Source organism: Felis catus, chromosome B4 (genome assembly GCF_018350175.1).
Source record: "Felis catus isolate Fca126 chromosome B4, F.catus_Fca126_mat1.0, whole genome shotgun sequence".
NCBI classification, from domain to species: Eukaryota; Metazoa; Chordata; class Mammalia; order Carnivora; family Felidae; genus Felis; species Felis catus.
The window spans coordinates 13,547,231-13,563,763 of record NC_058374.1 but is presented as its reverse complement, the minus strand read 5'-3'; the positions used below and the strand labels follow the sequence as shown (position 1 = coordinate 13,563,763).

Here is a 16,533-nt window from a genome sequence, read left to right as displayed (position 1 = left end):
GTCACGAGAATGAGCACAGGGGTTATCATCGCCCTCATGTTACACCTTGGGTACTAGGATGCTGAACCTTTTGTGCAAGATCCTGTAAAAGGGTATACGAGCTAGGAAGGTCTCTGCGTACCAAAGACTGTTCTTCTGGAAAGATAGTATTTATTTAGCTGTTAATAAAGTGAGGCAGAGAAATCGTTTCTTTAATCTTTTTTTTTTTTCCTGAGAGAGAGACAGAGACAGAGACAGAGTGTGAGCGGGAGAGAGGCAGACAGAGAGGGAGGCACAGAATCCGAAGGAGGCTCCAGGCTCTGAGCTGTCAGCACCGACTGAGCCACTCAGGCGTCCCTTGTTTCTTTAATCTTAAGGAGAAAGAACATTAGAGCCACTGAGGGGTTCCAGAAAATGACTCATAATGGTTCTTATTGGTCAAATGAGGCATGAATATTAAAGGAACATTATATTACAGTGAAAGAGAATCATAAGTCTGTGGTGTTTTAGCCTTAACTGCTTCACCTGAAAAATGGAGGCATAATATCTCCTTGCAGGGTCATTGTAGGATTAGAGATTATGTGTGTAAGGTGCTCAGTTCAGCGTCAGGTTGTTTATTTGTTTTGTTTTATAGCAAAAATAGCCTAGGCTAAATCACAGTAACAGTTTACTTTCCCTTTTAACGGTTTATAACTGCAAATATTTACACCTCATATAGTATGTCTACCCATACTTCTCACTTTATGCGTGCATGGAATTTTGTCAGTGTTTGTGTGTCGCAGGAATGGAGGTGAAGTTCAGAGATGGTCATTTTTTTATTTGAGATTTTACTTGAGATTGATGTTTGACGCTACTTTTGTCACTGACCTGATTATACTTAGATTGCAGTCTCAGTACCAACTTTTCCCCTTCCCCCATTTAAAAAAAAAAAACTGTGGTAAAGTGCTCAAAACATGAAATTTACCATCATAACCATTTTTAAGTAATTAGTTCAGTCACATTAATTACATTCACACTGCTGTGCAACCATCACCACCATCCATCTTGTAGGGAAGGAGAATTTTTCCCTTCTTCCATTCTAGGTTCTTTGGCTAGTCTAATAATCAAATTGACATAAGACAGATTAACAGTAGAAAAATACGTTTTTATACCTATGGGAGCCCAGTAAAAATACGAGAGCCAAAGGGCAAATAGGTGATTGAGGCTCATATAACACTCTTAGCCAAGGAAACAGATAGGGGTCTGGGGATATAAAGAGGAGGAAGGCCATTCACAGGAAGCCAGAGGATATGTTATGCAGACACGGTTCTTAGGTAAAGCTATCTCTGCTAGTAACTTTCTTCCCGGTACAGGACACTTTCTAATGTAAATTTAGACATGTGAGGGACAGGAAAAGAGCCTTTCCTGAATCTGCTGGGGTTTGATCGCCTTCAGCTCACAGTAATCCTCATGCCGAAGACGCACGTTTCTAGGGCGAAAATTCTTCTCCCCTGCAGTCCCATTTCAGGAAGCAGTGTCTCATTTCAAGAAGCGGTGATGCAGCAGGACTCCCAAAGTTAGGCCTATATTGTGCAAGCGAACAAGTAATTAATAAGAGACGTTTCTATAGGAACAAAAGAAAAACAAAGTTTTGAGTCCCAGGAGCTGCCGGTGGAGATTTCTAGATGTCAGGCTCGAGGCATCTTTAGATGGCGTGGGGTCAGGCAGTGGCAATCTGACGGATTTTCCTGGTTTGCAGTTTGAACGTCCCTGGTGATATTTTTGGGTACACCAGTAAAGTTCATGAGTGGCCCATCCAGGAGCAGGTGTGCAGAAGATTGGCTCGACTGATTGTGGCTTCACATTTTCTTTGAGGTTTGTATCATGTCATCTAGCTTCAGTTTATGGGGCTTCAGGAAAAAAAAAAGTAGTTTTAGTTGTCAGTGATTCCAAGTCAAAGGATTCCTAATCAAATTGGAAATGTTAGTTTGGAGATTTGTAGCTAGGTGAGGAAACCAAGAGAACTGAGGATCCAGTCCAGTCTATAGGTAAACAGTAAAACCTCAAACACAATTAAGAGAACTTGAATCTAATATCCATACGTGGGTATTGTAGTTGCTGCTGAAACATTTTTTTCTCTCTATAATCACCCTCATTCCTACCAGGGACAGCAGAATTAAAACTAATATGTTTACAAAGTAAGCCTAGTTTCTGTAAATTTGGCCGGATTATTTCTAGAATAATAGAATAGTGATTGCAGCAAGAATAGTGATTGATCATATAGGCTCTTTTAAATCTGCTTTGCTGGAACTTTTCAGAAGGAATCACAAATTGAACTTTTAAAAGTCTCTTGAGGGGCGCCTGGGTGGCTTAGTTGGTTAAACGTCTGACTCTTGATTTCGGCTCAGGTCGTGATCTCACGGTTTGTGAGATGAAGTCCCGCATTGAGCTCTGTGCTGGCAGCATGGAGAGAGGTTCTCTCTCTCTCTCTCTCTCTCTCTCTCTCTCTCTCTCTCTCTCTCTCTCTCTCTCCCCCTCTCTCTCTCTCCCTCTCTCTCTCTCTCTCTCTCTCCCCCTCTCTCTCTCTCTCTCCCTCCCTCTCTCTCTCTCTCTCTCCCTCTCTCTCTCTCTCTCTCTCTCTGCCCCCTCCCCTCAAAGTTAACAAATGAACTTAAAAAGTCTCTGGAGTCTAGGAAGCCAAGCCAGGGAAAGTTGCAGACTTTCCCTGCAACACCTATAGATTTTGGTGAATTCCTCTTTTTTCCGAGACCCACAATATCCTGAGGTTCTTGCACCTGCCAGGAAGTCACCATTCTTACTCACCTTATTCGCCTGGTTAGGCTGATAGGAATCCTATAAGCAAATACTAGGATTTATTTTTTCTAAGAGGCTTTATTGGCTCTAAAAAGTCCGTCTTAGTTCCTTAAAGTTGTCTGGCATATCTGATTTTATGTACATTATTGTCAGATATACCGGTCATATTATATCAGTGGCAGTTTAACCAATGTTTCCAGTTCTGTCTTGTTACAAGGAGAACAGATTCTTCCTGACCTTATGCAAATAAATATATTGAAATAAGATTACACACTCACTAAGAGTTTCCAAATTCTGTAGGGATCAGGTAGGGAGAAAAATTATTTCATCTCTGTTCACATAAGTACACTTTAACAAATGGCTGTCAGTCATAATTAGCTTCAGAAAAAAAGAGAAAAGTCTTCTTTACATCTGGAAAAACAAAACATTAAAGAACCAGCAATGTTTTAAACAAAAAGTCATAAAAACTATAATCATCATAGTTCATTTGGTCCCATTTAATTAATTCTTGTTGATCTTTCGTTAACAGATTGATGAATCCAGTTGTTTCATTGGCTTCATAAGTTTTTACAGAGTTCAATGGTATGATCTTAAAGTGATCAGAAACCTGTACTTGGAATTCTTTCTTTGAGTCTCACTAAAGATCAAAGACTTTTGCAAAAACATCAGAGTAAAGCAACAACTAAATGCTAAAAGACTTAACAATGGCCATGATTAAAGATCTGATGAGAATTCATTATAATATGGCTGACAAGGAAATTTGGTTATTTCTGTAATGTACAACATTTCAAGATAGTAACTAGAATTACAAGGGATAACATTCCAGGACATATCAGGTTTCTAGGCACTTTATACAATTTCTGGAACACTTTTATTAATAACGCTTACCCATACAATATAACCTAAGAATGTTTATCATCATTTATTTGACATTGCTTGCCACATGATTTAACATATCAAATAAGTCCAATTATTGTATTGTTAGAAGGAGAAAGAACAAATATTTTGCAGTGTTCTAGGGACCCATCTGGCAAATCTCAAAGTTAGTTCCAGGTCAAACAGACTTCATTTAGAATTTGATTTGGGGATGTTTGTCGAATGTCAAAAGGCTTGGATACTTGGCTAAATAAGGATCACAGATGATTATGAGACAATCCTCAGTTATCTATTTAATCAAAGTGGCAATAAAATATTTCAAAGGCAAATACAAAAGGTTACATAGTCATAAGTAAAATCTAGCCCTTTTAATATCGAGAAGTCTCAGTTCTTTTAAATAATCAAAGATCAGATGATGTCAACATGAAGCCCAGGAAATTACTTTGGTAAAACACAAAAGTTTTGTTTTCTAGACAGATTACTTAAGAAGTAAAGAAAAATATTTTATAATATATTATTATCAAGGGCAGACCAGTGGTACAAGGAAACTTTGTTCTTTTTGCAGGTGAAAGAAAATTATTATAGTTTTATGTAAGTACGCTACTGATTTTAAAGCTTAATTTTATAACCCTTGTAATACACTCAGTTTTAGCCAACTTGACCACACAGGGTAAGATGCTCTTTTTTCCCAACTTATTTGATTTTTTCCTTTATTTCCGCCTTTCCCATTTTGAAATAACAAATTTTACTTTAGAACACATGTGCTTTCTTTTCTCTTAACAAAAATACGTTTCCTTATTTCATATCTTTTCTTTGTCTACAAACATACTTCTATCCCCTTTACATACACAATTCTTTCCCTTACTATTTTTGGTAGCTCTAATCACATATATCAATTGGAATACTTATCCCTTAGAACTGTTACACCACAATTCTGTAGATTGAAGGTTTATGAATATATCTCATAATTTCTGGAAACACGTTTCTTCATAGCTCCATCCTTTAATGTGGCGCAAGACATGCTTACGAATAGACCCAAATTTATCTTTAGTTTTCTGCAATAAGAAGGCCCAAATCCATAAGGCTATGTTCAGTAATTAATGTTTCAGTGTCTTATTTGGAAATGATCTAGATATTCAATGAATTTTGATGGGGTTTGGGGGTGATGGTGAGGGGATTCGGAGCTGACAGCCAAGAAAGAAGTCTTGAAGATGTCTTTGGTGCAAAAAGGTGTTTTTATTAAAGCACTGGGACAGGACTCCCATGGGCAGAAAGAGCTTCACTGGGGTCATGACGGGTAACTGTTTATATATCTTCAGGTTGGGAGGGGGTTAGGGATAGAGTAAATTTCTAAGGAATTTTGGAAGCAAGGTTTCCAGGACCTTGAGGGGCTAGCTGCTGTTAGGAAAATGTCATTTATTACTGTTTAGTAAAACCTCAGTCATGAGACCCTTCACATGTACATCAGGGGCCCATAAGCTTGGGGCATGATTGCCAGCATATATCTTGGGGGAGTTGAGATAAAGGAAGTCTCCAAAGGAATTTTTATATGTTAAAGTAGACTTACAGGATCCTGGGGGGTGAGGATAATGTTAGGCCAAGATTCCCTTTTGCCCCTAGACAAGTGTCATCATCCAGGCCGCTGAGCTCCTAGAGGGAGGTCACTCTGCCGGTCTCAAGGATTTGCCCGTGGGCTGTAGGCAGTAAGGGAATTTAATGTTTCATTTGCCTTAGTTTCCCGTATTACCGTGGCAAGCACTTAAACCCCTTTCCTTTGTTCTTGGGTGGCCAGGAGTGTCCAAGGAATATCACACATATTCCACCTCCTTCATCAAATTTTCTATCACTTTATTTAACTTAGCAAAACTTTAAGGTTTCAAGTTACCAAAAAGATTTGAGAAACTATTTTAAGTACACATTTCATAAAAACATAATTTGCTAAAAAAGTTTACCTAAAAATTCTTGTCCCACTTACATCTAAATCATGTGCTTGGAACAGTTATGTTTCGATTACCCATGAAGCTTCATGAGACACGAGACAAAGTCAGCCATCATCCCATTTTGCTGACGGATCCATAAGAGAGGTAACATGAAGTTGATTAGCAAACCCAGGTGCTTATGTATCTGAATTATAATCAGTGTTGATAACGCTGAAGGCATACCTATTTTAATTAAACTAACAAACTTCCACCAGCTTTTATTTACCAAAGATTATCCCAGATTGTGTGGATTTGAAAAACATTTGGGTTTATATTTCTGGAAATTTTGGAATATCCAATTCTTATATAAGTACTTATTTGTTTTTAAGCCAATTAAATAGAGCCCTTTTACAAATTAATTTTGGCAAACCGAGACCCCCATAGCCACTGCCTTAACATTTTAGCCATGAGTCAGACGCAACAACACAAAACTCACCAGTTTACAAGAGAATAGTCATATCCAAATTTTATCTTGGCAGTTGGAATAAGTTAAGTTTACCTGTTGAGATGGCCGAAGCCCCATTTCCAAATACTACCCTCCCTCCTTGCTTTTCCCCCTGAAGGAAATAATGTCTCCAAAGTTTGCATTTCAATATTTGTTTTTTAATGTTCTACTTATTTTTGGGAGAGAAAGAGACAGAATACAGGTGGGGGAGGGCCAGAGAGAGAGAGGGAGACACAGAGTCCAAAGCAGGCTCCAGGCTCTGAGCTGTCAGCACAGAGCTCAATGCAGGGTTCAAACACGTGAACCATGAAATCATGACCTAAGCCGAAGTCAGATGCTTAACCAACTGAGCTACCCAGGAGCCCCTCCAAAGTTTGTATTTCAAAGAATGGCTCCTTGGTCCTAGAAAAGGGGAGTTTGAAAATCTACATTAAAAAGGCACAGAGAAGGTATCCAAGTTTTCTCCAAGATGTTTTTATAAAGGGACTATTTTCCTTTTATCAGAGGTCTAGAGTGATTTAAATGTTAGCTTTTTTCTTAGCTTCAGGACAATTCTGTTTTTAATATCCCAGTATCAACAAGCATGTTCAGATGCATACGTGAAGTTAAGGGGACTGGTGAGGATAGACGAGATGCGAATTGCCTCTAGAGTCACATTTCTGGTTTTGTAGAAATTGGTTATTTCCCGTCCCCCTCACCCCAAAATTGAGTTGTAGCCCGAATGATATCCAAAGGCTGACCGGCCCATCCAACTACACTTCCTTTAATTTGCTTCTGTATCCCAGGAAGATTTCCAACAAGTATGGAAATCAAAAGATTTGTGTGTGTGTGTGTGTGTGTGTGTGTGTGTGTGTGTGTGTGTGTTCTAGAACTGTGGGATTTAATGCATTATGTCTTTTTTTTAAGTTTATTTATTTTTGAGAGAGACAGCAAGAGCATGACAGAGGAGGGGGCAGAGAGAGCGAGGCAGAGGATCTGAAGCAGAGCCCGACCCAGGGCTCAAACCCATAGACCATGAGATCAGGACCTGGGCCAAAGTCGGACACCTAACAGACTGAGCTACCCAGGCACCCTAATGCGTATGTCTTTAAAGTATGTGTAAAGTGTTTAACAGAAGTCTTCTGTTTGAATATACATTCCAACCTTGGGCCAGTTCAGCTTAGAGGGGAACCTCTGCCATGGCTTCTGTTTGCCCCTGAACATGAGCCTCCAGCTTAGAGATATTTCCTGGTCATTTGTATGAGGGCCTGGGAGAGATTATGGCCCTCTGTTTTCTCTGTGAGAAAACAGGGTTTTTTCAAGGGGGCTGGCTGGCTTACCTGATAACTACCATATACTCATGGATGGGAACAATACCCCTTGATAGCCAATCTAGGTCCCTCTGAGTGGGGTTGTGAATGGCCACTAATCCTTTTAACTCCTAACTTCGGTAGGATCTTCTGAAAGTGGAAGTAAAAAGACTTCATAATTTATAAGATGTGCTGCTGTCCAGGAGGCCTGAGTTCTTTGCAGTGGGGAATCTAAGTAAGATACATCTGCCGGGGACATTGTATAAGAAGGCCTGAAGCTGCCCGAGCCTGATTATAGGGCCCTGGAAAGTTGGGAGAGTTACACGGAGCAGCAAAATGAGCCCTACCCCCTATCTGGGGTGTTTCTGCTAAATTCACTTCCCGACTTACAACATTTACATGAGCACACTGTATACTGTGACACTGGAGATTAGGCTGGAGTGTTCTGTGTAAATCTCACAGGGAAAGGGAAGTTGAAACAGACAGATGGGGCCAGATTTTGAGAAGAGGAGTTTATATTGGATTTTAATTTTTTGTTATAAGTCTGATTTCCGTCCTTTCATTTTGTTAAGGGAATCCCTAAGGCTGGCCATTATATTCCTTTGTGTCCACTTTTTAACTTGGTGTTTCCATAGGTACCAATAGGACAATTGTTTAGGATGGGACTGATATTTTTTTTCTTTTAAGTATAGCCAATTCAAAGGATCCATCATCTGGCCATTGATGAGTAACATATTAATCTCAATAGCAACTCAGTCCAATAAGCCTTTTACAGCTTAGCCACAGACATAAGAATGTCCCAAAAGAAGGTGCAAAAGACACAGTCTCTGTAGGAGCCAGAAAGTTCGCTCCCAAAGATAGTCTAAGAAAGTAAAGCCCTCCTTCTGCCTCCAGTCAGAGTTGCTAATCTGTGACCCTGGGAAGGCATTACTGGGATGGGGCTTTTCTCGTACTAATAAAACAACGAAGATTGGGATGACATAAAGCCCTTATGGACCAGGACCCCCTATGACAAGTTCCCCCGAGAGCTGGCATGGTGAACCAGAGAGAATTGTGCTTGGAACTTCATGTAGTTGAAGCCCAGGTGTACAAATATCTGCTCGGGTCCTTGCTTTCGATTCTTTTGGGTGTATATATCCTTAAGGAGAATTGCTGGAGCCTATGGTCTTTCTATTTTTAATTTTTTGAGGAGGTGAAGTATTGTTTGCAATATTGCGTGCCACTTCACCTTCCCACCGACAATGTCCCTTTTACTCTTTGCTCCCTGGCTGGCCTCTCCATGAAGGGCTTGGGAACATGAGTTGCTTTTCTCACATTATCGTACAAAGGACAGGGTCCCCTCTTGCATCCCGTCTATCACGACTTAATTTGGCATTTATTGCCTCTTTATCCTTGTTTTAGTTGGTAATTTTGTTCAGAGGTCATGGGCTAGAGGCTTAGGTGTAAATCCTTAAGAAGGACACGTGAACATGCAAGTTATCCTTTGTACATCTTTATTGGACTTTTGTCATTTTTTTATTACCGTTAATATACTACCTGTACCTGTGGGCTATCTATCACTGAATTTCTCCAACATCCTTAGCAAGGACATGTAATAAATATTTGCAAAAGCTAATATAGAAATGCAGCCCCTTAGAGATTTGTGGGAGTAAAATTAATCTGGGGAATGTATTTGATGTTTGGTTAGTGTCTGATTCTTAGGTGTACTAGATGTGTCTGACTACATGCTGTTATACTGGAATAAAAACGCTTGGGCAGTATAGTGAAATCTACAGATGGTCTCCTCCACCCGGTCCGCTCCCCATGACTCCGAATGATAATAAATATCACCAGTGGAGTTCCTCCCCCGTTTTCTCAGTATTCTCTGTCCCTTTCGCTTTTGAAATGGTGGCGGTTTTCTCCACATCTCTCAGGTCCCCAAACCTGAGGGGGTTTTAATTTCCTAAGATTCTGTGTTTAGCCTGTGAGGAGAGGTACAGATGCCTTAAGGAATAAGAGAACAGATAAAGCAACAAGTTCTCCAGGCTTCTTTCTGATCGTCCCTTCTAGAGTCAGGCTCTTCTCCACCAGCATTGTCTTGGCATGTAGCAGCCCCCTCCTACCTGTGTGCTTACTAGCATTCCAAGACAAGCAGTGTGGTGTTGAAGCAAGCTTAGGGAGCCAAAGACTTTCCAAATATGGCCTTGCTTCCTAAGTCAGCCAGAATCCTACATGGGTGCTCCCGGAGTCCTCAGGAAGCCATCTTCCCATGGAAACGGGCAGAGATGCACCTACAAGTGGCAGTAGCTCTGTGATTTTATTTTATTTTTGCAATTTCTGTTCCTCATACCACCCCTGTTTAATTCTCCATTGATTTTTTTTTTTTGAAAGGAGAAACAAATCCCCTCCAGTACTCTGTAGAAGGCGATTACGATCACTGCTGAGGAATAAAGTAATTTTAATGTAAATCATATAAACTCTGAATGTAAGTATCTGAACTGATAGGGTCCTTCAAACCATTGCAATTTTTTTGTATTTCCACTCTTGGGAATGGAAGACTTTTTAAAAACCGAGACTTAAAAACAAACTCATAATTGCAATCTCTCTTATGCTAAGTAGGAATCTTAATTATCGTTGAATAATCAGCCTCGCCTAAATCTAAAGGTTATCCTAAAACCGCTGACAGTAGCAAAAAGCCTAGTAGTTCTTTCGAATGACAGGTTCAGATAGTTCCAACTGAGTCGCTATGGAGTTGTTCAGTACAAAGAGCTCAGGTCAAAGGAGAGTTTTGTTTGATATATTCTTTTTTTCTCTGAATGGGGACTGCCTATTTTATAAATATGGTGACATGGAATTAACGTTTATATTATCTGGCCGTTTTATTATAGGCTGCTTTTAATATAGGCTCTTTTTTAGGGCTCTTTTATCATATACTTTGAAAGCACATCTTTTGGTGGGAGATATTCTGTGCTAATTAAACCAGCAGAAATCTATGTAGACTGAATTAATAGCCAATGAAACTGGGGTAACTGCTTCATTTGCAAAATGCTGAGCCATTAGGAGGATCAATCAGTAGGGGGTGGTGTAATCCACAAACACAGACATGCATCTGAATGCAGAGTTGTTCCTTTTTTTTTTTTTTCCATTTTGAAATGCATTAAGAGAAAAAAGCATCCCAGTGGGGGCTTAATAAAGGACTTTTTTCTTCTTTTTTTACCTTTTATTTTTATACCAGGCTTCACAGTTTGGACACCACTGTGAAGTCAACATTGTGAATATTAAGCAGGAAAGGGAATGAGGCCAAGCTGTTACCTGGTTGTAAGAATCAGATACGAACCTTTTTTCCATTGCCTATGTGGAAGGTGTGATATGCTCAGAATGACCATTTTGATCTTGTTAAATCGGCAAATTTAGTAATAATGGTTAAGTCTTATGCAAGCACGAGGAAGGTTATAACTGGTATGGATTTATGATGGGGTTCTAATCTCCAGGGCATAAACTTGAACCTCCCTCAGGAGACCAAAGCTGTCCTGTTGCCCGGCATTAAACTAAACACGCTGGTGTTGCCCCTAACAACAGTTGCTAGGAGACCTTTGCCAGCATGTGGAGGGGAGGGAATCACTGCTGATCATGGCACTATTTATCATCATACACCAGCAGTCTTGTTTAGGGAAAGGCCTGACACACACTGACTGTGCCACATGATAGAAATATCATACACACACTGGGAACGGAAAGCATCTGGAAAAGGTCTGAGAAATCAGACATAGTTGTCGTGCGACTGATATCTCATCCTGTGTGGTTTCTGACTGTGACTGCCAACACGGCATCAGTTGTATGACAGTATTAGATTTACTGTGTGACCATCCTGCCTCTGCTAGGGGAGGCTTGGAAGGGATGGGGAGGGGGAGTGGGCAAGAAATCATGACGATATTGTTGCTCTGTCCGTATTAGGATTGTAACTCTGGTAAAAATCAACACCTACCCTATATTATCAATGGACAGCCCAAGTAAGGATATATTTGGAGCCTTCTCTAAATCATGACATGATTTGATTTATAGATCATCAAATATCTCATGATGTAACTCACTTTCTGAGGCGCAAAGGGCCCCTACTCCAGACTAGTTCCTCGTGTGAAGGTATCACATGCATTCTAGCACAGCACCACTGTTCATGGAACGGATGAGCTCGACCCAGTCAGAGCCCGAGCGGGTGTTTCCAGGAAAGCACGCCACTCTTTGAGTTGAGCGACTGCTTGGAACATCATCTTTTTTTTTCTATTCTCTATCCCTGTGGCCAGTCTGTGCAATCACAGCTTGGGCTGGGATTCATGTGGTTGGAGTAGTTACACTGCAGACCAATAGAAGCCTGCCTGGCCCCACCCACCCTACTTTTATCGGCTTTAAAGGAACAATTCTCAACGAGACTTTTTCTTTTCTTTTTTTCCAATTAAAAAGCCATTTTTAATGATAGCACATTAAGGTGGTGCATAAATTTATTAATGCCTGTAGTGTTCCACTACCAAATAGCATCCCTGCTCTCGAGGCTTCAACTCTTAAATGATCCAGCTATGTGACCACCAACGAAAAGAAAAAAAAGCACCTCCTGGAGATTTTTCTATGAATGTGCCAGATAATTAAAATGACAGTAGCTTCAGGGTGAAATGTTGTACCTGCCTTCCTGTGTTCTCAGTGTTAGAATCGCATTTTTGAAGACATTTTTATAGGTCACCAGGAGGGAAGAGTAGAAATAAATCAGTGAACAAAAAAAACGTACATTTTGCTCAGAAAAGAAGAGGGGAAAAGCTATAGATATATAAAAGGTCCTTTGGCAAAGTGATGGGTGAGAGTATGTTATTTCCCCATGGAAGAAATAAAGTGGGTGATGATCTGACTTTGGGACAGACTGTCACATAGTGTTTCAAGCCTCCGGCTCTGGCTCTGGGATCAAACCTGAATTCATTTACTGTCTCTCCTTCTTGTTGCTGAACCACTTTGGGCAAGTTGTATGTATGTATGTATGTATGTATGTATGTATGTAAAAATTTTTTTTGAAGCTTATTCATTTTTGAGAGAGAGAGAGATACAGAGTGTGAGTGGGGCAGGGGCAGGAGGGAGGGAGGCACAGAATTCCAAGCGGGCTCCAGGCTCTGAGTGGTTAGCACAGAGCCTGACAAATCGTGAGATCATGACCTGAGCCCAAGTCGGACGCTTAACCAACTGAGCCACCCGGGCACCCTGGGCAAGTGTTTAAATTTAGATGAGCACTCTTTTCTCCCATAAATTTAGGATAATAGTTATGCATTACATGCATACGATATACAAACACGATTAGATGGCACAAGGTATGTAAGGCCTTCAGTACAATGCCTGACACATGGCAAATTTGCAATAGATGACAGCCTTATTTTCTGCTGTAAATTCCTGGGAAAGAAGATCTTAAGGCAGAACTCTAGAAGGAAGAATTGAGTGTTATTTGCATGCGGGGAGTGGTGATTCCTGCTCTCCTGTCCCATTAAAGACACTCGGCTGAAAGGCAGGTGTCCACGGCACAGACCTACCCCAGGATGCTGGAACGACACGGCCGGAGAACGGAATGAATGCTCCTAAAGCAGATGAAACCAAGGCCACATCTGCCCCACTGCTAGGAGAAGCTCAGAGGGACCCTCACCAGTAACCTTAGCAGAACCTCATGGTGTCCGATGCTCACAGACCCAGAGCAGATAATGGATTCCCAGAAGGGACCGGCAGTGGTCAACATAATGAATAGCATTTGCCCAACACGGTATCCTTTTTGATCCCAGCAACAGCCCTCTGTCACACAGAGGGCTGGGACTCTTTCCTTCCTCTTTTTCTCCAGAGAGAAATTGATCCTCAAAATCTGTGACTTGTCCCTGATTACATGGGTCAACCTAAAAACTATAAGGCACAGGGCCTCATGCGTGTCTTCTGCCCTCAAATCCCACATCCTAGAGTCTTGACTTACTGGGGCAATGCTTGTGCCCATATCCCTGTGTCTCATCGGCCTTCAGTGCAGCTGTGGGGACAGTGCCTACATATGCCCATAAACTCACCTTAAGCACAAAACTTTGTTTTCTCTCTGTTTCAACCTGTAGGATTTCCCCCAGAAGCCTCCTGACCTTGACCTGACCTTGAAGTAGGAAAAGTAACACCCTTGGAGGCCACCCTCAAGGAATGGAGGTGGGAGTCAGTGGATAGATGCCCCAGGTTCTGGTCTCTAAGAGGACAGTTTTGGGAGACACTCTACTAGGCTCCTCAGAGGGTCCCCCATGAGCCTGAGCTGTTCTTTCCATAGTGGTAATCAGCTTAATCATAAACATTGGGGTTTTTTTTGTTGGTTTGTTTTGCTGCTTTTGTTTTTTGGTTGTTGTTTGGGTTTTTTGTTTGTTTGTTTTTTGCTTTTTACTTTCCTTCCGTTTCACTTGCCTGCCCTCTCACTGCTAATTCTTAAGATTTCCTCTCATATAAGTTGCTCATACCTTGTATTCAGGGAAAACCCAAGCTAAGAAAGCTTTGTAGTCCTATAGCAAAAGAAGCTCTCACACCAACAGAAAGCTTTAAAAAATTGTTTTTAACTTAATTTATTCATTAAAAATAAATATTTTTGAGAGATAGAGTGCAAACGGGGGGGGGGGGCAGAGAGAGAGGGAGACACAGAATCCCAAGCAGGCTCCAGGCTCTGAGCTGTCAGCACAGAGCCCAATGTGGGACTCAAACCCATGGACCACGAGATCATGACCTGAGCCGAAGCTGGACACTAAACTGACTGAGCCACCCAGGTGCCCCTCACCAAAGAGCTTTTGTAACCAGGAAGGACAAAAGTCATATCCTTAGGAAGGTGCCAGTTTAACATTCAAAGCTGCTCATTTTGTAAATTTGAGGAAAATGAAAAAAATTTATTAGAATTCAAAATTCAACTGGGCAAAAGGAAGACTGGTTTTTGCTGTGGTTGTTAAATGGGTTTGTCTTCCGTGGAACCAAGTGGCCTGGGTCCTCTTGGATTTGCTGTCCCCTAACTGCGGGCCTGTCCAAATGCAGGATGCACTGGAACACTGCTCAGGGCCCTTTTGGCTTCCATACAGTCCATTCCTTTTCCTGGGTTCGCGCAGAATGGGAAAGATCTTCACCCACCCACCCTACCCCACCCCTGAAATCCCATCACAGAACTCTGTGTGGAAGGCCAACAAGGGCCAGTGGAGGATCAGGGAAGGCTGAGCCCCCAGATCCAGGCACCTCCCCCTGGCTGGGCTCTCCATCATCACTCATATGGGATGCACATGGGATGTAGGGTTGGAACTTCCAGGTTTGAGGGGCACCTGGGTGGCTCGGTCGGTTGGGCGTCCGACATCGGCTCATGTCATGATCTCATGGTTCGTGAGTTCAAGCCCCACACTGGGCTCTGCGCTGACAGCTCAGAGCCTGGAGCCTGCTTGGGATTCTGTGTCTCCCTCTCTCTCTGCCCCTCCCCTGCTCACTCTGTCTCTCAAAAATAAATAAACATTAAAAAAATTTTAAAAAAAAGAACTTCTGGGTTTAAGGCTCTTTTTCCCACCTGCTGTGTGGATGTGAGCAAGCCTCTTAAGTTCTCCGGTCCTCGGGTCCTCATTTGTGAAAAAGGAGCTATGGTCATAAAGATGGGTGTGTATACCCTCTGGGATGTTGTAGGCGCAAAGCTGGATACGTACGTAGGAACGTGCACAGAAAACCAAAGGGAATGAAACAAGTGTTAGTTATTAATTTTTAGGAGGTGGGGAGGATGGATGGGAGAAACAGGGAAGAAAGGTACAAGAGTCCTGCTCGCTAAGTAACTTCCACCCCCTCAGGCTGCTGCTCCTTCCACCTGACCAATCCCATCCCCCCTCTGCCTCCAGCCCGCTTCTGCCTGGCACACTCCTCTTTTCCTTCAGGTCTTAGCCTAAAGGTCACTTCCTCCAGGAAGCCTGCGCTGACTTCTCCTCCCCTAAGACTGACTTCTCCTCCCCTAAGACTCGGACGGGTGCCTCTGTGCCCTTGTGCTGCCCTGCACTCGACCTGTCGCAGCCCTTCCTTGCGTGTGGCTTGTCTGCGTTCTCTACAGAACGCCATGACGACAGTGTCTCCAACCACAGCGTCTCGGTACCTGCCCCAGTGCTCAGCGCGCAGCATGCTCAAAACCGGGGATACACGACTAGCTTGAGAGTGGACGTGTTCTTTTCATCACACCCTAGTTGAGGTTTCGGTGACCCAAAATAGCTGGTCTGAGTCACCGTAACCTTGTTAGTGATTAAATACTACAGTTACCAAATTACCAGAAAGCAAAAACCACTGGGTGGAATATTTTTCTAGTAGAGGAACACATCATTTATTTATGTGTGAGCATTAGAGTTCTTAACTAGTTAAGTTCAGAATGAGGAGCTCCAGCCTTTCCCGAAAGCTAAGGAAGCCCTAAATTGTGCATTCCTGGAGGTTTGACCTGCGGTGTAAACGCTGCCTATCAAAAACATGTCAATATACGAAACAAATGCCATCAACAATTTATCAATGCGCTAAGTAGTAAACTTTAAAAAGTTCCCCGCTCCCTCTAATTCACTAGGCGGAAAGAATATTTTTTCTTTATTTAGTGCAAAAGGCACAATTAGCATTATGAGAGTGAATGATGGAATCTTGAGGAATTTTGGTGGCTATGTCCTATGCATCTTCTAAAAATATCTGAAAATTTAAATTTGGAAATATTATGACTCTCTACTTAGCATCTAAATCTTTTCACGGATTCTCTTCAGGGCAAACCACACTGAGCGCAGTTATAGCACAGTAGCCAAGCTCCGCAGTGATTTAACACACACGGATAATCTCTTGTCACTTTCACCGTAGCTCCTCTCACTGTGTGCATTTGATATGTACTCCTCCTAATGACGGAAGGACACCTTGTGGTCTTTGCCGCCCAGTGAAGTAAGAAGGGTGTGAGGTGAGTCACTGAGGCAGTTGATGTCACATTATGATCGGTGGGTATCACTAAAGCCTGTGAAGGCTCCAAGTTTTAAATGGGTTAGGGCTCCACTCCTATGTTCAACGCAACACTGTTCACAATGGCGGAAATGTAGAAACAATCTAAATGTCCACTGACAGAAGACTGGATGAAGAAAATGTAGTATGTGTGTGTACATATGTACATGTGTACATACACACACACACA

At 41.9% G+C, this 16,533-nt stretch overlaps 1 protein-coding gene and 1 long non-coding RNA gene across 6 annotated transcripts in view; one reads left to right on the top strand and one right to left on the bottom strand.

Annotated features, from left to right (window-relative positions):
• The window catches only part of FRMD4A (FERM domain containing 4A), a 659,116-nt gene that overhangs the window by 129,201 nt on the left and 513,382 nt on the right, over positions 1-16,533 (top strand). The window lies entirely within an intron of this gene.
• Positions 1,103-10,901, bottom strand: LOC109501331. Its single transcript, XR_002159307.3, has 3 exons — positions 10,653-10,901; positions 3,051-3,183; positions 1,103-1,868 (listed from the first exon to the last, which is right to left on the bottom strand). It is a non-coding gene; the product is annotated as an uncharacterized LOC109501331 (long non-coding RNA).